Raw genomic sequence first — 25,580 nt, forward strand, 5'->3', positions numbered from 1 at the left:
ATACAAATCATAGACTTGAAGAAATCTTTCTTTTGAGTAGAATTTGTTTCTTGACATTTCACAGTTTCATAGTATTTTCCCATTTTCTCAAACACCAAGACCTCTAGGAGACATTCAGAAATGATGTATGAACTAGGAATTAGGATTTATGAGCTCCTGTATTGTCTTTGTTAGTAGCAAGTATGGTCTTGGATTATTCACATAACCTCATTGAATTTCATTTTCCTCAACTCTAAAATGGAAAGTTTGGACTATCTCATTCTTAAGGTCAACCTCACAGAATCTCATAGTCTGATCAGTTTAGTTTAAAAGATAATAAAAGTGCTGGGGTAATAATTTTTTCTCTGAACTGTGCTCTCTAAGGTAGGAGTCCCTCTGTGGTATTGGGATGTTGTACACTCTCTCCTAGAAAGAAAAGAATAAGATATTAACAAACAATACCTATAGTGCGATGAAGGAGAGGCCTGAGGTGTCTGCCCTCTTCCCTCTCTACCCTGTATCATCACCAAGCCCAGGCTGATCTGACCTGCTTCAGATGATGCCCCAGATTACTTGTCATGACCACTTGAAGGTTCTAAACCTGAAAAGTCTCAAATCCTTACTTATAAACCTTGGGTAGGACCCAAACACATATATTCACTTTGGAAAATTCCATGTATTCTCAAGGTATCATTAAAAGCCTAAACTCTAAAAATGACTGACAGTTACAATTATAAATGCCACTCTATGGCTTTTTCCCCATGCCTCTTTTTTCTATAACTTGTTATTCTTCACAATGTGCAAAATAAATGGTGGCAAGATGAGTGAACAGTAAATTAGAATGAAGCAAAACTCAATCAGAAACCATGGACAAGAGAAATTCTGTAAGGGTATCATGCAGCTTGTTCCAAAATCTTGACTTTATAAGAAACAATTACACAAATTTGTATATCTTCAGATACACAGATATATAGGTATGCACATTTAGAGAAAAATTTTTAAAAATTCATAAGAAAATAAGAAGTGGAATTTTCAGAATTAAGCATTCAGGCTTACTTTCTGGATACTGAATGAAAACTACTAGCCCAAATCTACTGTTACAAGGAGCACTGGGTCACTATTCCCTCTGTGCTAGTTCAACTACATCATTATTTGGGAAGAAGATACCAGTTATATGAACAAAATTGTGAAAGTGTTTTAAAAACTGTTTCAATGGTCATGTATGTACTGGTGCTGGCGAGGCAATATATTTTATGTGATGTGTAGTTATTCACTGGATGTTTTCTGAAAGGTGGATGTGAGTACTTTGGGCTCTTGAGAAAGTTCTGGAAAGAGCAGGAACTGCCCTGCTTATTTGTGAGCACATCCTGAGTATTCGTGGGCTAACTTGGGTAGAAGTTAAGCCTTTTAGTCCTGTTCCTCCAAAGTTGCTCCCTTTCTTAGCATTCATGAAACGTTAGAACTCTCCTAGCTACACAGAAGACAGGCAGCCACAGAGCTACCCTGATACGGAATCCAAGATTCCAAGATGGGGTTTGCCAAAGCACTCAGGTGAAGCAAGCCAAGCCAGATGACACCTGTGAGTCAGTGAGATTTTGAAGAAAGGGCACATTTAATATGTGACCTTATTAATATCATCACTTTCAGCCAGCCAGATCAGCAAGAGAAGAGGGCTGGCAGGTTCAAAGGGCCTGTATGGCTCTTGGGCTACTGCCCAGGGATAATTGCTCTTCATATTTTTTTTTCCAATTTATTTGGCTTTGCTTCTATGGCGGGAGACATTCTGCTAGCATTTGCCATGGCACACTGACTGAGTTACAAGTGGTATTGCAGGAATAAGTTTGCTTTTATTTTATGAACCCAGTTGCACAACATGGTGAATGTAGCTAATCATTGAGTACTGAGTGTTTCAATATCACTGAGAATAAATTTCAGATGTTTTCTTCAACAAAAATGTTAAATATTTGAGGCAATGGATGTATTAAGCAGTTAGATTTAACCATTCAACATTGTATTCAGAAATCACATCACTTTGTACCCCATAAATACAGCTATAATTCATAAATATAAAAATAAACTTCAGAAGTCTAATGAAAAGGATAATGATAGCAGGATCTTACATTGGGTGAAGAGATGAGAAGTGGCTTCTCTTAGGAGGTGCTGGGAGGACTGGTACACAAGGATAGAGAAGAGCTGGGGGAAGAGTGTTCCAAGCAGTGGGAATAGGAAGAAGGCAGGAAGGCCCAGGTGGAGCAAACACTGTCCAAGAACCAGAGCAGGAGTGTCCAACCCAAGGAGTCACGGAAGGTGATCTGTATTTTCTGAAGTTCCTCTACCTGCATCATGAAAAACAGATACAAGGGGGCAGTTATGAGCACAGCCAGAAGAGTCCAGGTCCAGAGGATGGTGGTGTGGACTGGACTGTTGGGAGTTGTGCTGGGTGAGGGACAGAATTTCAGAGCTGGAATTTTATAGCTGTATTTTAGGAAAAAATAATTGAAGAATTTCTTCCCTAAATATGAGGACACTGAATAAGTTTCATACATTTGCCTCTTTACTAAGTTGCCTAACCAGTAATGGTCCAAACTCTCCATCTCTCTACCCATGGTAGCTTATGTTTTCTAAACTACATAGTTACAAAATGCATTATAATTCTAAAACCTTTAAGGTATTATGTTATAGGCAATTTGAGATATTTGTCTTTCTAACTTAAAACTTTGGGAAAAGTGTTAACCTCTCATTGGCTGCTTCATCTATACCCTGGAAGTTAATAGTAGTATCTTCCTTAAAGGGTTGTTGAGAAGATTAAATGACAGTGCCTGTGAAGGGCTATTTAAATACCTGCCACATAGTGTGATTTTAATAATTTTGGGCATTAGTAGTAGTAGTAATCTACATGGGAAGCTTTTTAGGAAATAGGTGCTTTAGTTTCTCCATTGGCAAAATGAACATAGTTCCCTCCACAGAAGCCAGTGGAAAAAAATCTACTTTACTATAGAATATTGTGTTTTTCTGAGAAAGTTGCAATTTAAAGACAAGGCCTTCGTAGTTTGGGGGTAGATCACACAAAATGCACAACACTGGACCTGTCACATTCCACAGTGTCAAATGTTCAGAAACATGGAGACGTACATCCCTTTAGACAGTATTTTTTAAAATTCTTTTTCAATTTTATTGGTAATTCAAAGAACTTCCATACTTTGTATGCATGATGCATTATTATTATTTTTTACCTATTTATACTGTACCAGATCAGAAAGGATTTGAACTGAATATAGTAAAGGTATCAGAGATCATAAGTCATTTAAACAAAAGTAGCCACACCAAAGGCAATAAAGGAGGAAGTAATGTATGAAAAGATTTTATAAATATTTTATGTTCTTTATAACGAGGATTTTTTGTGGAGTTACTTCAGAATATAATCTTCTGATTAATCTTCATAAAATACCTTCCATGGAAAAGCAGCAAGTGTGTTGTCCTCACACCACGAATATGAAATGTCATTAATGTGTGGCTAATGCAGAAGGCTGAGCATGTTCAGCATATGGACTGGCTTGTCACACTTTCCCCAAATAAACAAAAACATTTTTGTCATATCTCTTCCTATAATTCCAAGTTACTCCATGATTAATATAATATAGAATAGATTCAAGAGTAAAAATATTTCTATTGATCCATCAAAGTTATAAACATACATAGAAAGCAAAAAGAAAAAGAAAACAATCTGTTATTGCACATAAAATTGCTTTATATACCTGTAGTTAAAATGATTTTTATAATAGTATTTTGCCCAGCATTATATTTCAAGCATTTTTATATCTTTTGGTCATGATATGTAATTGCTCCCTACTCTTTAATCAAGTTGATGCACTGTAACTTAATCAACCATTCAGTTATAGAAACATTTATGCCATTTCCATCTTTTATTATTGTGAATAATAGTGGTGATACAAGTCTACTCTTCTCATCTTTTGAATGAATTCTTTTAAGTTCTCAGAAAGGCGATTTCTGTGAGTGTCAAACAATACAAACGATACTGTTTCTCAGTTTATACTGCTTTCCACAATGCTGGAGGATGTCAGTTTTGCTCCCATCTTTCAGACATAGGTACTTATACTTTTTCTACATTCATGAGTATAAACAGATAAAAATTTTCATTTGCTGATAAAGTAACTCTAAATTTTTCATTCTCACATTCAAAGACAGTCCATGTATTCTTGCTTATGTTATTATATTTTGTATACATATACTTGCAAATGCATATATATATATATATATATATATATACCCCTAACTAATATATTACTGTACTGATAAGTCATTTCATCTCTATGCTAAAATTCTTTTTAATAGGTTTTTCTAGAAATGGGTAGTATAATATCTTTAAATCTTTTGATTTTTCAAAAAAAAAACATGAACTCCCAAAGTCTGCAGCATATAATTCATCATTCATATGCTGTTTCTGTAAGGACTTCAAGAAATGGACTTATAGAATTGGTAAAAAAAATTTTAAGAATAAACCCTGCTCTTTCAAAGCCCTATTTTTAAAATCTTTTTCTTTTTTCTTTTTAGATATACATGACAGAGTATATTTTTACATGTTATACATACATGGAGTATAACTTATTCTAATTAGGATTCCATTCTTGTGGTTGTACATGATGTGGCATTTCACTGGTTGTATATTCATATATGAACATAGGAAAGTTATGCTTCATTCTACTATTTTTCCTATTCCCACTCCCCTCCCTTCTCTTCATTCCCCTTTGTCTAAGCCAAAGCACTTCTGTACCCCCTGAGCCCCACAATTGTGTCAGCATCTGCATATCAGAACATTCAGTCTTTGGTTTTCTGACACTGGCTTATTTCACTTAGCATCATAGTCTCTAGTTCTTCCCAATTACCAGCAAATGCCATAATTCATTATTCTTTATGGCTGAATGATATTTCATTGTGTAATTATATCACAATTTTTTAATCCATTCATCTGGTGAAAGGCATCTAGGTTGGTTCCATAACTTAGCTATTATGAATTGAACTTTTATAAACATTAAATATTGCTGATTTTAAGTCCTTTAGGTATATGCTGAGGAATGAGATAACTGGGTCAAATGGTGGTTCCATTAAGTTTCCTGAGGACTCTTCATATTAATTTCCAGAGTGGTTGTACCAAATTGCATTCCCACCAGCAATGTATGAGGGAACCCTTTTCCACATATTCTAGCCAACATTTATTGTTGCTTCTATCCTTGATAATTGCCATTCTGACTACAGTAAGACACAATCTTGGTGTGGTTTTATTTGCATTTCTGTAATTATTAGAATCTCTATTTGTTGGCCATTTGTATTTCTTCTTCTTTGAAGTAGGCACAGTTCCTTTGCCCATTTATTGCTTGGATTATTTGGGGTTTTTTTGGTATTAAGTTTTTTTAGTTCTTTATATATCCTGAAGATTAATGCTCTGAGGTACAGGTGGCAAAGATTTTCTCCCATTCTGTAGGCTTTTTCTTTTCATTCTTGATTGTTGCCTTTGTTTGAAAGAAGCTTTTAGTTTGATCCCATTCCATTTATTGCTTCTTGATTTTACTTCTTGTACTTTAGGAGTCTTGTTGAGGAATTCATTTCTGGCATGATAGAGATTTGGGCCAACATTTTTTTCCCAGTAAGTACAGGGTCTCCGATCTAATGCCTGGGTCCTTGATTTATTTTGAGATTTTTGTGCAGTGTGAGATTTAGGGGTTAAATTTTATTTTACTACATATGGATTTCCAGTTTTCCCAGCACTATTTATTGAAGATGCTATCTTTTCTTCACTATATGTTTATAGTACCTTTGTCTAGGATGAAATAACTGTATTTATGTGGTCTTACCTCTTCGTCTTCTATTTCGTTCTATTGGTTTTCATGCCAATACCATGCTGTTTTTATTACTACAACCCTGTAGTATAATTTAAGGTCTGTTATTGTGATGCTTCCTGCTTCACTTTTCTTGCTGAGGATTGCTTTGCTTTTGTGGACCTCTTGTCTTTCCAAATGAATTTCATGATTGCTTTTTTCTATTTCTATGAAAAATACAATTGGAATTTTAATAGGAATTGCATTAAATCTGTACAGTGCTTTCAGTAGTATGGCCATTTTAACAATATTAATTCTGTCTAACCAAGAACACGGGAGACCTTTCCATCTTCTGAGGGCTTCTTCAATTTTTTTCTTTAGTGTTCAGTAATTTTCGTAGTAGAGGTCTTTCATTTCTTTAATTAGATTAATTCTCAAGGTTTATTTTTTGTTTTTGTTTTTGTTTTTTGAGGCTATTGTGAATGGGATAGTTTTCCTAATTTCTCTTTCAGCTAGTTGATTGTTAGTATATAGGAATGCAATTGATTTATGGGTGTTAATTTTATATCCTGCTACTTTGCTAAATTTTCATTTATGAGTTCTAGAAGTTTTCTGATGGAGTTTTTTTTTAGTGGGGTCTTCTAAATATAAAATCATGTCATCGGCAAATATGGACAGTTTGAGTTCTTCTTTTCCTATTCATATCTCTTAAATTTATTTCTTTTGTCTAATTGCTCTGGCTAGGTTTTTCAGAACTATGTTGAATAGATGTGGTGAAAGAGAGCATCCCTGTCTTGTTCCAGTTTTTAGAGGGAATGCTTTCAATTTTTCTCCATTTAGAATGATGTTGGCCTTGGGTTTCACATATATATATAGCTCAAAGCCCTATTATTTCCTGAAACACAAGCAGAAAAATAAAGCACTTTCAGAAGAGATTAAATCTCTTTTCTCCTTCCCTAGCCCCCTAGCCCATATTACATTTTTATAGCCTTTTGAATCAGAAGAATATAAAAACTGTAAGTGTGAAGAATTAGAGTAAAATATATGACCAAAAAAGTAATGATATAAGCAAAGCAGTTCACACGTTTGATATGTTTGTGAATTTGAGTGTGGCATATGGACTAGTGATTGTGTACAGCTGTGGTTGTGATGAGAAGGACTCACTGTGATTAGGTTGAGTTTGGATTACATTTCTTTTGTGCTCACGTGTGACTATGTCATCTAGGACAAGTTACTAAGTTGCCTTGTATAAATCAATTTCCTCATCTTTAAAACAGGATCACAAAAATACCTACCTTATGAGTTTGTTGTACATTTAGTCTATGTAAAGTTCTTAGAGTGCTGGCATACAACAAGTGCTTGATAAATGTTAATTAAGATTATTGTTATTGTCACTATATGGTAAGAGCTTAAATCTCCAAAATGACTTAGTTTTCAATAAAGAATGATTGAATGGAGATATTTTATTGCCTCTCATTTTATGGCACATCTTAGATGCCCTAGGATATTTACCTATAGGGTATGATTTGAGCAGTATCTGGAAAATTCTATCCTCAAATATAACCTCCACTAATTTGTCAGGTTCCACCCTTTCAGCTACTTCTTGTTATTTGGTTTTGCCCTGCTCCCCTTGCCATCTTCTGAAATGCAAATCCAGTGTCTTATTACCTCAAGACCTCCTTGGCATTCACAGGGTTGCCAGGAGTTTCCTGAGTGGTTGAGACAACACAGGAACCCACACTGCTGCTTGAGGAATGCATGGGATGGGAATGGAAGGCTGGAAGGGGCTGTAGGAATGAAGATTTTGCTGCATTGGAGGGAAGAAGGAGATTGGCAGCCCTTTCCAAATGCTTCCCTGGATATTGCATCTGGACACAAAAATGCAATATCCAAGGAAGTGGATCTGAATATCTGGGAGAAACAGACACAGGAGAGATGTAGTTTATCTGAGAAAGAAGTCTGTGTTACGTTTGCAGTGTTTTCCTAGCTTCAGTCATCTGTATTCTGCCCAGGATTCAGGGGAAGGATCTGGTCCTCAGAACTCTGCAGGAAGAACCGTCTGAGGGCAAAGAAAACAGAGAAGACAGAAAAAAAAAAAATTAAAGAATGAAACCAGCTGCAGAAGTGTGGTTCCCAGTACTGTGAATGAGCACAAAACTGTTGCTTTGACGTAGAAGGTTTTCTTCTCGAAATTTAGAAGCAGAATTATTTTTAGCTTCATTCATATATATATATATATATATATATATATATATATATATATATATATATAAAATTTCTTTCCACTAAACCTAGCTTTTATATGCATAAATGGCAACATTTCTGGCTAGAAAAAAAATTATACATTAAACAAGTTTGTAGAAAGGTTAATCTTACTGATAGAGTAAAAATAGGCCAATTTTTACTGCAAAGAAATATTTTAGTGTGCAGAATTACCAAAGTAAAAAAATTTTCTCTTGATTTTCATTTTGAAGTTAAATTTATAGAAAGCATCTTTTAACTTTCAAGTGGAAAGTTTTGATTCTTTTTTGTTCTCTTTTCTTATAATGCAGATATAGGACATTATATTGTCAATGATCAGTATAGATTTTTATAAAAATGTTTAAAAGTAGGTTCTTCAATTTGTTGACTCCTTGAGGTGGCCCTACCTACTCTGACCTCCCTTGTCAAAGTCTCTGTATCTAGAACCTTCAGACTGTGGGCTCGCTCCAATGCCAAGTCCAGTGACTGCCACAGGGTGGTTTTGTGGAAGAATCTCATGCTCTGATTCCTGACAGCTTTACCTTTCTCTCTATCAGGAATCTTCCTGCTTAAGACCTGTCTCCTCTTTATACCTTTCTTTCCTGAGTGTCTCTGAGACCACCAAGACAGACTTACAGCTCCTTTTCTAGCTCCTATCTAGAAGATAAAAAACATTTTTGAAAGTTCAAATCCAAAGAAGTCTGAAGTTAAGAAAGATGTATCAGCAAGAGGATACAAACAGCATGACCAGTAAAAGAAGAATCTGCCTGTGCAGGATAGGCCTCAATATTGTGTTCATAGGTGAACATTTTAAGGTGGGGGCTGGGACTTGGAGAAGAACACCTTGTATGACAGGCAAAGATCTTGCTTCAAAGAAGAAAGTAGTGTGGCTGCATCTTACAGTCCATTACCTCATTATTTACTGTGAAATTCTTGTCTCTGACTTTAGAACACTTGCTTTTTTTCATTTGTCAAGTCCGGTAGAAACAGGGAATTGGAAATGCTGGCTGCCTCCAACTCTGATTCAGCAATCTGGGGGCATAAGATCCAGAAGAAATATGTTGGTGCACAAATGAGCTGCTTACGATAGCAGGTAGTTGATGAAGGCTGGTGAATACTGCTGAGTCCCTGAATCACGCTATGCAATAGATAAGAGTTTAATAAATACAACCTACAACTTGAAGGTGAATTTGAGGGAGAGGCCTAGACTGAGTTGACTTGATGTCCATCTGTGGTGGTCTCTGCTTTATGCACGTGACCCTGTGAGGCAGGCTTACCTGGGATGTGGAGCTACAGACTAGAAAGTCATGACACTGGAACCTCCAACATATTCACACCTGCCTGGTAGCTCAGAAATGAACTGTGCAATTTTAGAGGCTTGCTGTCACTTCCCTCCACAGTGCGTTTCCACTCCATCAGAGTCTGTGCTGCTGCTGCTGCTGCTGCTGCTGCTGCTGCTGCTGCTGCTTCCTGCTCACCCATCTCCCCAGACCACCTCCTTCAAATTTCCTTTTTCATATTGTTGAACCCAGAACTAAAATTGGAGTGTTCACTACCTGTTCTCTCAAAGTGAGGAACAATTTGGAAAGCTTACTTTTTTTTTTTTTTTAATTTTGAAACAGGGGTTATACAAAGGCTAAATCAATAGACAGAAGTCAGGTCGGTTGAGATCAAGAACAAGAATATTATCTCTCTGTGGGCTAATCAGTAAATATTGTCTTTACTGTGAACTATATTTCTGAAAGCAATGACACTCTGGTAAGCACAGTGAATACACACTGCCACAACCCCTGTCTTTAGTATAGTCAGGACACACTAACTTTCCAGAGTCACTAAACCTTAAGATATCCAAATTTCAGTGCTGTATCTTAGTTACTAACTTTGTAGCAAACAACGAAGTTAATAATTGCTCCATTCTTCAAAGTCATTCTCCAGGTTTAAAGCTCTGCCAGCATTCTTTCCAAAACCCTATTCAAAAAAACTTCAATACTACTTGAACTTTGTGTTTCTATAAAGGAACATTATTTATGTTTATTTGTTTGTTTATTAAAGATGCACATGAAACAAAGGGAGTGGTGAGGCATGGTGACATTTCCACTGTTGGCCACCTGTGCTGGTGGCTCTGAGGGATCCTTCTTTTGCCTTGGCTGCTTTCCAAGCAATCTAACCTTGTAATTCCTAACACTCACTACAACTGCACATAGTGTACAAAATCCATGATCTCTCCATATTTCCCTCACCAATAACCCTCCAAATATTGTGACAGAGGGAGAAGAGTGCCAGGTGTTGACCACCTGTGTCACATAATTGGGGAGATGACTTCAATCAGGTTTTCCCCACAGGCTGAGGAGCCAGGTACTTACTTCTACAGAGATCCTGTGAAGGTTAGTTTTCTTGGTTGCTACTCCATGTACAGGGCTCAGGGAAGACTAGGACATGTAAGATCAGAAACCCTTCGTTATTGCCATCATGTTCACTATGAGGCTTGACGTTGAACAGCATCATGTGAACAGTCTCATTTGGGCCTCCTCCCCATAATGCTCTACTAAGAGCACAAGTGCTTTCCCCCCACTGCCTGCCCCTTAGCTGCTAATGCTGTACTGTGAATTATCCCCCACCCCTCATTTTTGGAATAAACTTCCCTAGTATTAGTAATGGTATTCACTTACCTTAGAGTATTTGTAAAGCATTCAAAAGGTTCTTCACTCTTGCCTTACACGTAATCTATGGTTACTAACTTTTTTACAGCACACTACTCTATATCTGTACCTCTTTCATCTTTGAAGAGATGTGGACACAGAATTGTCCCTGAAGTGCTGAAATACTTAACATAGATCATTTAAAAATACCTTCAGGTTTATTTAACTGTCTGTCTGGGATTTCTAGGTCTCTATGCTAACAGGCATGCCTCGATAAGAATAAACCTTTTTATTTCTTTTAGTTTCTAATTATATTAGAGTCAAATTACAGCACTTAAATTTTTGAAGGAATATTTGCCTTAATAGAGGATGGAGCTTTGTTTCTCCTTCATTAACACATGCTATGTTATAGATCTTAAGTGTCCTCCAAAGTCCATGTGGTGCACACTTGGTTGTTAGCATGGTGCTTTTTAGACTGGTAAAATCTTTGGTAGGTGGGGTCTGGCGGGAGGTCTTTAGGTCATTGGAGACATGCCCTCAAAGGGGATAATGGGACCCTAAAACCTTCTTTTTTCACTCCCCAGATGTGAGATAAGTGGTTTTGCTCTCTCACATGCTTCTACTATGATCTGCCTAACCACAGGCCCAAAGCAACAGGGCCAATTCATCATGGACTGCAACCTGTGAAATCACGATCCAAATAAACCTCTTCTATTTCTAAGTGGTTATCTCAGGTGTTTATTATAGTAACAAAAAGCTGACTAACAAAACCCATCTACTTCTACACCTCCTTTTTTTATTTTTAAGGGATCCCAAGATAGCCAGGTATGATAGCCCATGCTTATAATCTCATCTACTTGGGAGGCTGAGGTAGGAGGATCAAAAATTCAAGGCCATTCTTGACAAATTAGCAAGACCCTGTTTTAAAATAAAAAGGACTGAGGATGTAGCTCAGTGGAAGAGTGCCCCTGGCTCAATCCCCAGTACCACAAAAACAAATAAAAAATTCCAAAAGCAACTCATGTCGTGCTCTACCTCCAGTCATATGCTTTTAATAAATACCAAAAGGGAAAATGCTTGAACCAAAACTTTATTGCCAAACATGAAAAGACCAGTTAGTGAGAAAACTTGTCCCTCTCATCTCTCTCTCACTGATATCTCAGACAGCATTGGAAATGCACAGAAAACACTCTGTAAGAAAACATTTTATGAAATATGTATCACAGTAGATATTACATTTGTTCTTCAAAGGGCCTGATTTCTCACCTTCCTTGGATTAGCTATGGAACTGGAATACAAATTAGGCAATATCATTTCATTCATGGCTAGGCAACTTATGCAGACCCTTAACCCAGTCTCATTTGACTTTTTATGTTGTTGTTTTAGAAAAATGGGTAATTGTTATATGAGTAGCTCTGTTTTTCCAGATACAATTACGTATGATACTTTACCTATTCCTCATCCATCTCTTATCACATCATGTAAATATCTCTTAGCTTTTTAAATCTTTCCTTTCTGCCTCTTCCCTACCCTCTTAAACTTTGCTCACTTCTACTCCAAGCAAAAGGAATTGTAGTCCTTGCTCATGATAAAATGCCAAGTATTTGCCAAAGGAGTGGAAAAAGAGGGGTTTTTGGGAAGTGAGATGCTTTAGTCATGAGTGACTTTTTGCTTAACCAAAATGGACATGAGGAGGGGAGGGGGGATAGTAGAGGATAGGAAAGACAGCAGAATACAACAGACACTAGTATGTAAAAACGTGGATGTGTAACCAATGTGATTCTGCAATCTGTATATGGGGGAAAAATGGGAGTTCATAACCCACTTGAATCAAATGTATGAAATATGATATGTCAAGAGCTATGTAATGTTTTGAACAACTAATACAAAAAATAAATAAATTTTAAAAAAATGGACATGAACTTTTCCAAGAGTGGAAGAAATGGAGAACTTTTGTTTCACTAATTTTCACAAATAAATTAAATCCAACTCCAAGTTCTCTTGGTTCTTGATTAAGAAGAAATTCTAGAGAATTTCAGCCATTTGGCGAGACAGAGGGAAGCCCAATCCCCCCCACCCAAATCCTCCCTCTAGACTCCTTCCAACCCAATCCATTCTTCTAGGACCAAATGACCCAGAGTCATATGTGGATCAAAACACACTAGAGTACGAGTATGCATATTTTGCAGGTCTGTACTGTCCCTGGAAGCCTGAAGCTTTGCAGGTTTTCCATGAGCCTCAGGCACAGGAATCTATGCAGGATGAGACAAATTTTGGGATAAGATTTCCCTGAATGGTTATCAAGCCATTCTGCCTACATGTCTGTAACCTCTCCTTCCCAGAGTTAGAATGAGAGGATGGTTCTGGGTGCCAATCACTTCCCTATCCCTGACCTAATCATCTCTGTGGGATTGCAGAAACAAATAGGAGGATGCTTGAGGAAACACTTGTTTTAGCCTCCTCTGTTGCCTTCTCAACAGAAAATATCCTGATGCCACGGAGCTCAAAACCATAGAGAAAAACTGTAGAGAGGAAAACTACATAACTAAATGCCTCAATAAATTATTTTACCATCAACATAAAGTATGACCTGGTCTCTTTTTAGCCAGTTTTTCAGAAGTTAATGTAACATCTATGTCATTCCAGAAAGAAATGACCCAAGGTCAGCCTGACCTCTTCTTCACTCCAAGGGAATATATCAGCAAACGAGTCATTAAACAAAGCCCATTCTTTCTTTTTCACTTATAGAACTTCATTAAGTTTATCTGAAATGTGCTTGAAAAACAATCTAATTTATCTTGCTCCAAGTAATTTAATTAGAATTCAATTAAATTCAGCAGAATGCATACATCATTTTACATGTTGCACCTTGATTCATTTCATTTGCTATTTTTATTTTAAAGATGCAGTGGAGTTTTTTGACCCCCCACAGTGTTCTATCCAAAATCATCCACTTCATGAATAAACTAACTGGTCCTCAGGAGCACTAAGGGAAACAAAATGTGTATTCATCATTATGTATGTCACACACATCTAATTTGAATTTAATCTCTTGGGCAATGTGAGCACTGGTAAGATAGGTACTTCATATCAGTTCATTTTTATTTCCAATAAGGATATTTTTAGCCCCTCCCTTGTTTTCTCATCAGACACATGCACATAAATGGACGAGTAAAGGAAAAGAAATGATATTCAGATTCTATTCAAATAATTTTCAGTTGTGATGAAAATTTTAGGGTATCGGGAAGCAAGGATAGAATTTAAAACTCTTTTCTTTCGGGATAGTTCAAAATACTAAATTGTCTGAAAATTGCTTTTCTGTTAAGGAGTAGACATGCTGTACTGGAATGCAGTGGGTCTTGGTGAATATAATCTTAAAAGGTCCCATATCACGAGAGTACTGGGTAAGTGGAAGGATGTTGACCTCATTCATTTTCCAGGAAAACTTGAAACTATCTTTTGAGTGGTTGTTGACTTTGAGTTAGATTAATAAAGCAGAAATTTTCCAATGCTACATGCTTCTGTGATTTCAAATACAAAGGGGAATAACCAGCATTTGGGGGGTACATTTTCTTAATCCCAAATTACTTGTGGCTATGGTGTTCACAAGTAGGAAGTGAGCCTGGTGCTCTTTGGGTTCACCATATACAGCTGCTGTCATGATGCCTCAGCATTGATCTTTGTAGCTGTCATGTTAAAGGAGCATTGGTAGTTCCAGGTGGAGGTGGGGAAGAGAAAGGTAGGTAGAAAATATACCTTTCAGGAGGGGAAAAACAAATGTTAAATTGAAGTGTTTACTTTTTAGCTACTTAATTTCCTCTTTAGTGGAACTTTAAAATATCAATGAGTCCATTCTCATTTTTTCATTTGAAAGACAAATTCCGAATATTCTCTTTGGTATTTTGCTACATACTTACTGGATGCCTTTTGTGCCCTTGGACACCTTGCAAACATCAATGTAGCCTTTACTGAGAGAGAGAGGTGAGATGGCTGCCATGTGTCCAAAATCTAAAATGTCCCAGATTTATAAATATTGAGTTAGGAGAAGAGGAAAAAGGGTGTTTCTTAGTTCAGGCTGTTATTAAAAAAAAAAAAATGTACCATGAACCAGGGGACTATAAACAAAAGAAATTAGTTTTTCACAGTTCTGGAAGATGGAAATCTGAGATTGAGATACTAGCATGGTTAGATTTGTGAGGAGTCTTCTTCCTGGTTGCAGACTGTATCCTTATATGGCAGAGAAAGGCCAAGAGAGGTCTTGGGCACCCTGTATAAGGCACATTCATGAGGACTCCACCCTTAACCCAGTTGTCTTCCAAAGGCCCTACTTCCTAATGACATCACATTGGGCAGGGGTAGGATTTCAACACATGAATTTGTGGGGGAACACACACATTCATTCTGTTGCAAGGTGATTTGTAAATGATTTCAGCTGGAAAATATTTGACTACTTTCCCCACCAGTCTACAGTATAAAAGAGCCACCATAAAAAGACAGACTAGACTGTAGCCATGATGAAAGTTTGGAAGGTACAGTGCCTTGTCCCATCCTGTTCTGGGGGCTGGATTTCACTAAGTCAGGTATGTCAGAGCACATCTCTTTATGTTAATAGATTATTTCAGAATGAGCTCAAGTAGGAAAAAGGTGATCATGAAAGTGATCCCTCATTTTTTTCTTCTTTGCTCTTAAAGTTATCAGTGGTTCCCTGACCTGAGGGTCTGGAACTGGTTTTCAGTTGTAACCATGCAGTTGCTTCTCCTGTAAGAATAAGTTAATCTCTGTTACACAGAACATGAATTTAATGGGAATGCTCATTCAGAATAAGCATCGCTATTGCACCCTTGGTTTGTAATCTGCCTGACATTTTTGTTTTCTCTAATGTTTACCACAAGGCTTAGTCTTAGTAGCTTTTTAAAAGTACTTAGAACATTTTATACTACATGTACCACCCTGAGTTATCTTTCAGTAGTCATCAGTGTAATTTCAGCATTTTCTGTTCTCTACCAGCTCCTTCCACCATCCGTCTTTAAACATCCTTAGACAGCCCAGCTCAGACACATTCTCTCCTGCTGGTCTTTTCTTATGTTCTCTTCAGTCTTAAAGGCAGTTGAGGATCTTTTGGGATTCCCTTTCTTCCAGTTGCCTTTTCTTCTTTTCAACCCTGAAGTGGAATGGCATTAATAGAATTTTCTGTTGTTGTTAGAATGAATACTACAGTAAAATTTCAACAGATCAAATTTCTTCCCAGTCATTACCATATTTAATTATGGTAAATATCTAGTTTTTGTCCTTACAGGTGATCTTTTCCTATAGAATAAAATTTACACCCAAAGGACTTAAAATCAGCATACTATAGTAATGCAGCCACATCAATGGTCATAGCAGCTCAATTCACAATAGCTAAATTGTGGAACCAACCTTAATGCCCTTCCATAGATGAGAGGATAAAGAAACTGTGGCATAGATACACAATGGAATATTACTCAACATTAAAAGAGAATAAAATTATGGCATTTGCTGGTAAATGGATGGAGTTGGGGAATATCATGCTAAGCAAAGTAAGCCAATCCTGAAAACCAAAGGCTGAAGGTCCTGTCTGATAAGTGGAGGCTGATCCATAATGGGGATAGAGGAGGCATGGGAAAACTGAAGGGACTTTGACTGGGCAAAGGGGACAGAGTGTAGGGTGGGTGTATGGGGTCAGGAAAGATGGTGACATGAGATGGACATCATTACCATAGGTTACATGTATGACTGCACATATGGTCTGATGCTACGTAGTGTACAACCATAGAAATGTGAACTTGTGCTGCAATTATGTACAATGAATCAAAATGCATTCTGGTGGCATATATACCTAATTAAAATAAATTAATTAAAAATTTTTAAAAGAAATTTACATAGCCCATATTGCAAAAATTGGATTTTGATGTAATATTGAGATGTTTTCAAGGGCGTCTGTTAGATAAAATCAGTCCTTTATTGTCATGTCCTTGGAATAGGGCAATTGGAATCATCCTTTGATGCAAAGCAAGTAGGAAAAAAATGAGTCTACTTAGAGAATCCTTTTAGTGCTTGAAAGCAAAAGCCTGATATATTTGTCTTCTAAAATGGAGCATGGCTTTTCTACTTATTTATCCTAATTCCCTGCATGTTCTTCCAAATAAAAGGCATAATTGATGACCTCAGTTGATTATACATTTTTCAAACAGGTTTTAATTGTGTGTGGAGAAGTTCAGCACTCAGTGGAATCTAATTTTCTCTACTTCACATATACTACACATCATACATAAAAAAATGGTAAATATGTAATAAAATAATGAAATTTGACATGGGTTCTTTTTTTAAAAGAAAGTGAGTCACCAATCGAATTGATACTTTCTTTGTTTTTATTTATTCAATAGATTTCAAAGTTAAATGTTTATCATTTGGCCTCAGGGTCCACTAACATAATCCAAAATGCAAAGCTAAAAGCATTTTGTAATGAAAAATGTCAAAGTCATTTAAATGCACAAAGAAAGAAAATAGCATCACAGTCATCCTATAAAGGTCGCCACCTCTTCTCTGCTCTCCAAGAAGATGTTAGCAAAAGTGAGAACTGGAGTCAGAAGTTCCTATTTAAACCTAAACTCTGTTAGTTTTATAATAATCGTGTCATGTAAAACTCCTTAAATATGCCTCATTTCATTTTTGCTTTCCTTCCTCAATTTCCAAAGGGCAAGAATCCTTTAAACTTTCCTAATGGGGAGATAATTTATTATTCAGTGAAGCAATAAACCTGAGGATATATATGTGTGTGTATACACATACATTCACACAAACACACATATAGAGATAATAAATGTACACATATGTTTTCTTCTAAATGTATCACAGCACAATCTTATAGATTTAACTAATCAAAGGGTATTCGTACTTCCAAGTGTACTAAGTTATAAGAGCTCTTATTCTAAGTTTGCATTATAAATGAGATATTATAGGAGGCAGTTTATTTACACTGTCTTATTTAATCCTCATGACAGCCTTCTGAGATGTATGTTACTATCCCCAATTTATCACTGAGGAAAATGAGTCTCAGCAGCAGATGCAGGATCTGAATGCAGATCTGTTCAGTTTCAAAATGTGCTCTCATCTTATTACACCATGCTGGTTCTTTGGACAAAGATGGCAAAGTTTCGTGCCTTTCAAGAAAATGATTAAAAAGCTTACCTTCATGTCAGTTGTCTCCAAAGTGGGAGTACACATTCCTAGGGGAATACAAGATGATGATCCTGTAGGATCTGAGAGTAAAGTACTATCATTGCTGTATATGTGAAAAGAAGAAACTATTTTACATAAGAAAATAAGAAGAAAGTAATTAGGTTTGGCTGAGTTTCAATATACCAATGACTGACGCAGTTATTTCGTTTCTAAGTTGGATGTCTGAATCTATCTTCTTTTTATTTTTTAAATGACTGTTTATTTTTTCTTTTTAAAATTTTCTTTTATTTCCTCTCTCCATTCTTTTTCTTTCTAATAACAGCTTTAATGAGATGCAATTCTTACCTTGCTGTACAATTGATTCATCTACTTAAAATATGCAATTTGGTAGTTTTGAGCATATTAGTATTTAGTATTAGTATTTATACAGATATGTACAACTCACACCATAGTAAATTTTAGAACATTTCCATCACCTTGAAAGGAATACTACATCTGTTAGCTATCATCCTGTAATAGCTATCCCACCCCCCAGCCCTAAGCCACCAGCCATCTACCTCCTATCTTTGGAGATTGGCCTGTTCTAAACATTTCATATTAAGGGGGTCATATGATATGTGTTCTTTTTGTGATTAGCTTCTATAAATGGCTGTCTCCTAAGGTAGAGAGATTCTTCAACACAAAGAGGATGTTCTGCTATCAGAAATAGCTCACATGGGCCTGGTTAAAAGGATTGGCAATTATGTTATTTCACCAAATAAACTTTATAATCAGAACAGTTGGCTTAAAAATGATTCCAAACAGAAGCTGAGAGCCAAAGATAATACTAAAATGTACCATTAGTAAATTATAAAAACAACAAATTGAACTGGGTATGGTAATGCATGCCTGTAATCCTAACAGCTTAGGAGGCCCAGGCAAAGGGATCACAAGTTCAAAGCCAGCCTCAGCAATTTAGTGAGGCCCTGAGCAACTTAGCAATAACCTATCTTAAAATAAAACATTTTTTAAAAGGGCTGGGGATGTTGCTCAGTGGTTAAGTGCCTTTGGGTTAAAACCCTAGTACTAAAAACAAAACAAAAACAACAATAGCAAATTGTTCAATTGAAGCATTTCTAACATTTCTTACTAATATGACTTTTCTTCATCGGTCACATTACAAAGTAAAACAAACAAATGTAAATTCTCATAATGTGTAACAAAAATATTAAGTAGGATTTGTGATTGCCAAAAGTCAACTGTAAACATGGTTTCACTTACATTTTTATTACAGATGGACTGCACTTCAAATATACAGTGTAGCTTAAAATGTTCCATAGTGTCAGCAAGAAATTTTAAAATAAACCACCCATAACATAAATGTAAATTCCAGTTTTGGGGTGTTATTTTATTATTTTAAAATTTTTCTATTCAGTGTGATGATAATTGTCTAATTAGCCTCAGTTAGTATTTCTTATGAATAAATCATCAATATCCTTATTCTGTTGGGGGAAAACTCCTCTTTTCTGTCACTGTAACGATGGTTATAATACACACACACACACACACACACAAAGATGATAAACACATTCTTCTGTCAACAAATAACATTGAAAGATGCATAAAAAGCCATGCCAAAGACTGGAAATACTAGAACTCTGCTGCTTTGCAATGCTGGGGTACAAACACAGATGTTTCAGCATCTCTGCCAGAGGTGATACATGATGGAGTTAGGGCAATTGGTGAGGAGTCTCACTTGCACAGAGAGATACCTGGTTTTTCAATCTTGCCTCTTATGAAACTTTTTTCATCATAATAAAATCATAATGAACTTTGGGACATAATAACTGGTGTTTACTTCATTTCCCTTACCCATAAATTCCAAAGAATAATGTCTAGTGAATTAAAATTCTACCTTGCTCTTTAAAATCCTCTGCCACTTACCTGTCCATATCCATCTCATCTATGATTTCTTACTTGATAACCAAGTCTGATTCCACATCTCTCTGCTGTGACACAACATAGCATTCCCTTCCCTGCAATGGTATGCCAACCTCTCACTGCCCAGCCACATCTCTACCATTAATTTAAAAAGAGACACCCAAAGCTGTGTTCTCCAAGAAATTGTTACAGATTTGCTTTGTTCAATTTTAGACTAAAATTGTCCCAATAACTTCTAGCAGCTTTATATAGATTTACTTGAATACATAAGTATTTTTACATTCTCTGTTTAGATGGTCTCACGTATTTATGTTCCCTGTCCCTCTGAGCTTCGTGGAGGCAGGGTATGCAATCTCTTCTCTTAAGCTGCACCCAGCAGGCCATGGAAAATGCTACTGAATGGCGTATTTCTCTGTGGGTAATCCTCAAACCCACAGAGTTACACATAATTTATAGACATTCCTGATAACCCAACTACCCAAGAATTGTTTCAAATACAGTTGAGATTGAAGATACAAATTTCAAGAATTGGCATGCACATATCAGTGTAATTATGGAGTGGAAGAAAATGTGAAGTTCACTATTTCCCCCAGAAAGCAGATGGAGACACATGCAGCTTTTATTAAGGGGTGCCATTCTAGGGAGCAGGAGGGAGAAAAAGAAGGAGGGAGGGACAATACAAGGGCAGGGTATACCACTGAGAGCCTTCAGAGACAGGACCATCCTCAGGGAGCCTGTATAAATGACTATGTCAATACAGCTTGCCGAGGTGAGGAAGAACAAAGAATCCATTGCTCTGCTAGAGTTTCCTATTGTTCAAGTACAATAATTCCCTTAAACTTTCTGAATGCTCATGAATAGACACCAAGCAGGTCTCTGTGAGGTCTGGCCCTCAGCCTCAATGGGCAGTCCCCTGGGTAGAGGGTGCAAGGTATACATCATAGTCTGAGGCACAGGGCCACTAAGTTGTACCCACATAAAGGTTTCTATGCAGAGATGGTCATGACAGCCACCAATGAAACAGGAAGGAGTAAGTGGCCAGGGACTCTAGAGATAGGTGAGGCCAAAAAGATTTGGAGGGGAGTGTGAGGGGTGTCATACACACACTCTCCCATCATAATATTCTCATCTTACATGAAGAACCCCACGTCTATGAAAGATACCAATCCTTGCAAGACACCTAAGATCATGGAGCTTAATTAGTGGAACTCACAGGGCCAGGGGCTTCCAATGCCCCATTCAGTGCCTTTTCATCTTCTTTGCTATTCTCTAGACATAAAACACAACCTCTGTGAGCATTTCTGATTCATCCCCTCTCACTGGAGTTCAAATATCTCCTACATATGTTACCTCCTAGACCCAGTGAAATGTTGTGTTCGAGACCATTTCCTTGTGGCTTGGTTTCAAGCAAAAGAAAATGGATGCCACAGTCAAAGAATAGATTCAATTCTGTGAATACCGCACCGAACCTGAGGGAAAGAAATCCCAATTAGTGTTAAGCCTCTGGTGGTATGTATTTGCTTCTTACCTAATAATCTTCTTACATAGAAGTCTAATTAATGCTTGAATGCAATAAAACCTTTCAGCAAACAGCTTCTAGAAGTCAAGGGCCTAACTTCTGCAAACAAGAATCTTGTCAAAGAACATAGTACAGGACGTTTCTCCTGCATTCAAGTAGTATTGTTTTTTCCCCTAGCAGTACACTTGGGTGTTCTTTGTGAATGCATATCTGAATTCAGTGCTGACTCAGATCTGACATGACTTGCCTAAGAATTGTTAACAGAATGAAGATGCCTCCAAAGATATGTTGATTTGCTCTACTTCAAGATGATAACATAACTTTTTTTCACTCTCATGGCCAAGAATTACAGAGCAATATGATTATATAACACTACGTTGAAACGAATAGATTCTTATAACTAAGAGAAGAAAACAGGTATAATTTATGCTTTATTTCTAATCCTATTATTTTGAATATTTAATTTGTAACACGAGTTTTTTTCTCAAAATTGTAAAGTCTGTTTCTTTAACAGAACAAAGTGCTGGTGATAATGGTTATGTCAGTCTTTGTGAATATGAGCTCTATTATAACAGGTATTCAGCTTCCAGCAGCACTATTTTTCCTGAGACTCATGCATTTTTCATTGTCTAGGCCTTCTGAATTTAAAGTGGATAAGATAGCCTTTTAAATGCATAAACAAAGAAGACAAAAATGTGTATCATAACCTCCTCTCCATTTCTGCTACTAAAATTATAGGAACTATGTATCTTACGTTAGAATGCATCTGGTGTGCTGTTCTATATACTACATGAATAACCAACAGCTTGCTGTGCAAAATTTCACCCTGCACCATATTTAGCATCATTTTTGCAAGATAGCACCTTACCAGTCTTGTTCAAAAAATGCACCAGAAAATAGCTTATTAATCTCAGTGTCTAACTGGCAGATGGAATACACTGAAAACAAGGTTGTTTTTGTCTTTCAGTACTAGTAGTTTTTTCAAGATAAGATGAGCAGCCACCTTTCAAATCTCCCAAGACTTTGCCATTTTCATTTATTGATATGTTCAGTCTTAAATTCATCCATTCAATCACTCATTCTGTATTTATTGAGCATTTATTTCTTTTCTGTCTCACAGTTCTCAAAAGTCTTCGAATAGGGAAATGAATAAAACACATCTTTTTCTTCTTAAGAGTTCATGAGCTGTAATGTCTGGTGAGTGAGTGCAAGTAGATACAGAGAATAACAGATGAGGACACTGAACTCAGCCTTGGGAAATAGACAGTGGTCAACAGAGGCATTCTGGACAAGATGGATGAGGAGATAGGTAAGGGGACCACAGATCAACTGTAGTGGTTACCTAAGGGGAAAACCTGTTAGGAGGGATAGGATGAAAATAAATGTGCTAGAAAGATTGAGACACAGAAAAAAAAAAAAAGATTAGGGAGAACTCTATATCATATGGATATGCCCTGTGCTAGATAAAAGGACAAAAGAGAATTTGATGGGGCAAGATGGCAAGGCAGGGGGATAGCTGACAGAGGGTCAACATTTACATATTTAGGTTTATTATGTTTTTATACATTTACTGATATATTTTATTTTTATGACTCTAGTAACCAGTCTAGATGTGCAGGTTACATTAGGTATGATATCTAGCTCCCTTCAGTCAGGAAAGGACGTATGTACTAATCTGATAAAGGTTCCTTCTATCCTTTCCCGTTCTAAGTGTCATGTTCATTAGCATGACCGATGAAACCATAATTTGCATTCTCTCAATTCACACCAGCAGCAGCTAAATGAGGTGGCCACTAATTATAAGCAGAAATTGAAACTGAATACAGCAGATTTGCTGTTTTGTTTGGCAAAAGAAACAAGAATAGGCTTGTGTTGACCTATTGAAAGGGGCACATGACAGATATCTTGGGGGTGGGGGTGGCGTTCATCAGAGCATCTGGCCAGCTTTCTTTATTTCTTTTTTTGTCTTTACCTTCTCCAAAATATTTCTGGAAATTATCCAGTTAGGTTAGCTTGAAGCTCTGTGCATTCTGTGAGAACAAAGAATATTTTTTGGCAGCATAATGATGGTATAACACAGTACAAAGATATAGAACCATATTACCTACTTCTCATCTAAACTTTTCACAGTGTGGTCAGTATAAGTAGAGTATAGCTCAGTGACCTCTCTGAGCATCATCTACTTGTCTATAAAATAGAATAATAATATGTGCCTTGCAAGATTTTTCTGAGTATGAAGTAATAAATAAATTTAACCCCAGGGTTTGGCATATAATAGGAACTTATTAAACATCAAATATTATTGTTATTTCACCTCCACTGGCCCACATTTTTTACTAAGTTATTTGGGAACCCTCTTACAAATTTTGGGATGTATCACTCCCCAAGGATAAGGATTGTGTCTAACTCATCTTCACATGTATAGCATATGGTATACAGAAGGCTATTTCTTAGTATGTTGGCACGTCTACACAATTTAGACTAAAATTTTTCTCTTTCACATAAGTAATCTGTAATTCTCTCTGGCTTGGTTTTGTTCAGGAAAGGCTTAGGATACTGTCCAGGTTTTGAATACTATGGTTGTAATTTGAATTGCTGTAGAACTACCAGATCTACCGATCTAGCTATGGCCTTTGCCACTTCTCCCAAGGGAACATAGTCCAGCTGATTTTGCTCCAGGGGACATCAAGAACAACTCTCGTATATGCCAGCTCTCACTCAATCCATTTTCTCTTCCACTTAAGGATCTAGCTTATTAGGCGAATAATCAAGAGTAACTCAATAATTGTATAATCAAGTCTATTGTAAATTAATGTTTAAGTCATTTTAAACATTCTTGTGTCAACTATCATGAAGGCTATTATGTTTCATGGTAACTGGATTCTACTCCTTCAAAGAACTCTTTAAATTAAATTATTTGAATTCTTCAAAGTCAACACCTTTTATTTCTCAGCACTTCCTATCCACTTAATCACCTCTCACAATCTCTTCCATGAAAGTCTCTAGTCTCTTGGTTTCCATAACATCAGTATTACAAAGGTTGGCAGTTACTACCAGTCATCTCTTGCCAGTCCTCAATCTCTCTAATCGCCAAGCAACATTCAGTATGACAACTATTTTCTTCCACAAATGTCTGGCCCTTGGTTTTCTTAACACCAAGAACTACCCTGCCCTTCCAGCTATTTCTGACCCCAGTGATGCCATTTTTCTTCCACTTTGCCCAACGCTACTCTTGGAATCTCCCAAGGGTTTTCCCAGTGTCATCTTATTTTCTCTGGTTCTCTGTTCTTTGATGATACTCTCCATTTTTAGTACTTTAGCTATCACTTCCGTAAATATAACATGTGCATATTATCTCTTGAATGACTTCTCTATCCAACCATGACCCCATGTTTCTTATACTGCTGGATCATTTGGAAGATCATCTGGCAGCTCAGAATCAACATACCTAAAATATTTATTGTCTTTCCACTAAAACCAATACCTTATCATGATTTTTGTCAGTGGATATTTTATTTCTCTCAGTCTTAAGAAACTTTGAGTTGATTCTCTCTACCTTTTTTTAATCACCCTTTCTGTAAACTGTTCAGTGTTGCCTACACCTATCTTGGCACTGTCTTTGAATCCTTCCATTTTCTACTTCCTCTGAACCAACCGGATTGCCTGTCAATAGATATGTTGAAGAACATTGTATAAGAATCACAGTCTGGCAAAGGCAAGAGAAATGTAAAAGCAGTAATTACAATGCAATGAGATAGAACTGATAAAGGAGATGCCTACCAGGGGAGCAGAAAAGTCTTCTCATAGATGGTGACAGATGAGCCAAGTCCTGAAAAGATGAATAGGTGTCAGACTGGCAAAAGCAAAATGAATATTCTGGAAATAATAATGTATGCAAAAGAATACAGCCAAAGAAGACCATGACTCGTTGAAGTGCAAATAGCTCCCAATGTCTGGAACTCTGGCTTCATGGAAGAATCATATGGGGTAAAGGCAGAAAGAGGCAAAGCTCCCAAAGGTAGTTGAAACAGAGGAGAAGATTTAGAACACCGTTTCAGTTACCTGTTGCTGTATAACTATTGTAAAACTCTATTCCATAAAATAACAATTATGCTTTCTTAAAATCCTCCAACTGAGCAGCAGTCTCTGGGGATGGTTCATCTCTGTGGCCTGTAGCACAGGATGGCTTGACTTGACTGGAGCAGGAAGATCCCTGATCCTCATTCCTAATGTTCTTTACATCAACTG

At 36.8% G+C, this 25,580-nt stretch overlaps 1 protein-coding gene across 1 annotated transcript in view; it reads left to right on the forward strand.

Annotated features, from left to right (window-relative positions):
- Positions 1 to 25,580, forward strand: part of LOC124080520 (solute carrier family 35 member F1-like) — a 326,809-nt gene that overhangs the window by 219,012 nt on the left and 82,217 nt on the right. The window lies entirely within an intron of this gene.

The sequence above is a fragment of the Marmota monax genome, unplaced genomic scaffold, assembly GCF_021218885.2.
Source record: "Marmota monax isolate L192 unplaced genomic scaffold, Marmota_monax_Labrador192_F-V1.1 WCK01_AAM20220418_F8-fsc00174, whole genome shotgun sequence".
NCBI lineage: Eukaryota > Metazoa > Chordata > Mammalia > Rodentia > Sciuridae > Marmota > Marmota monax.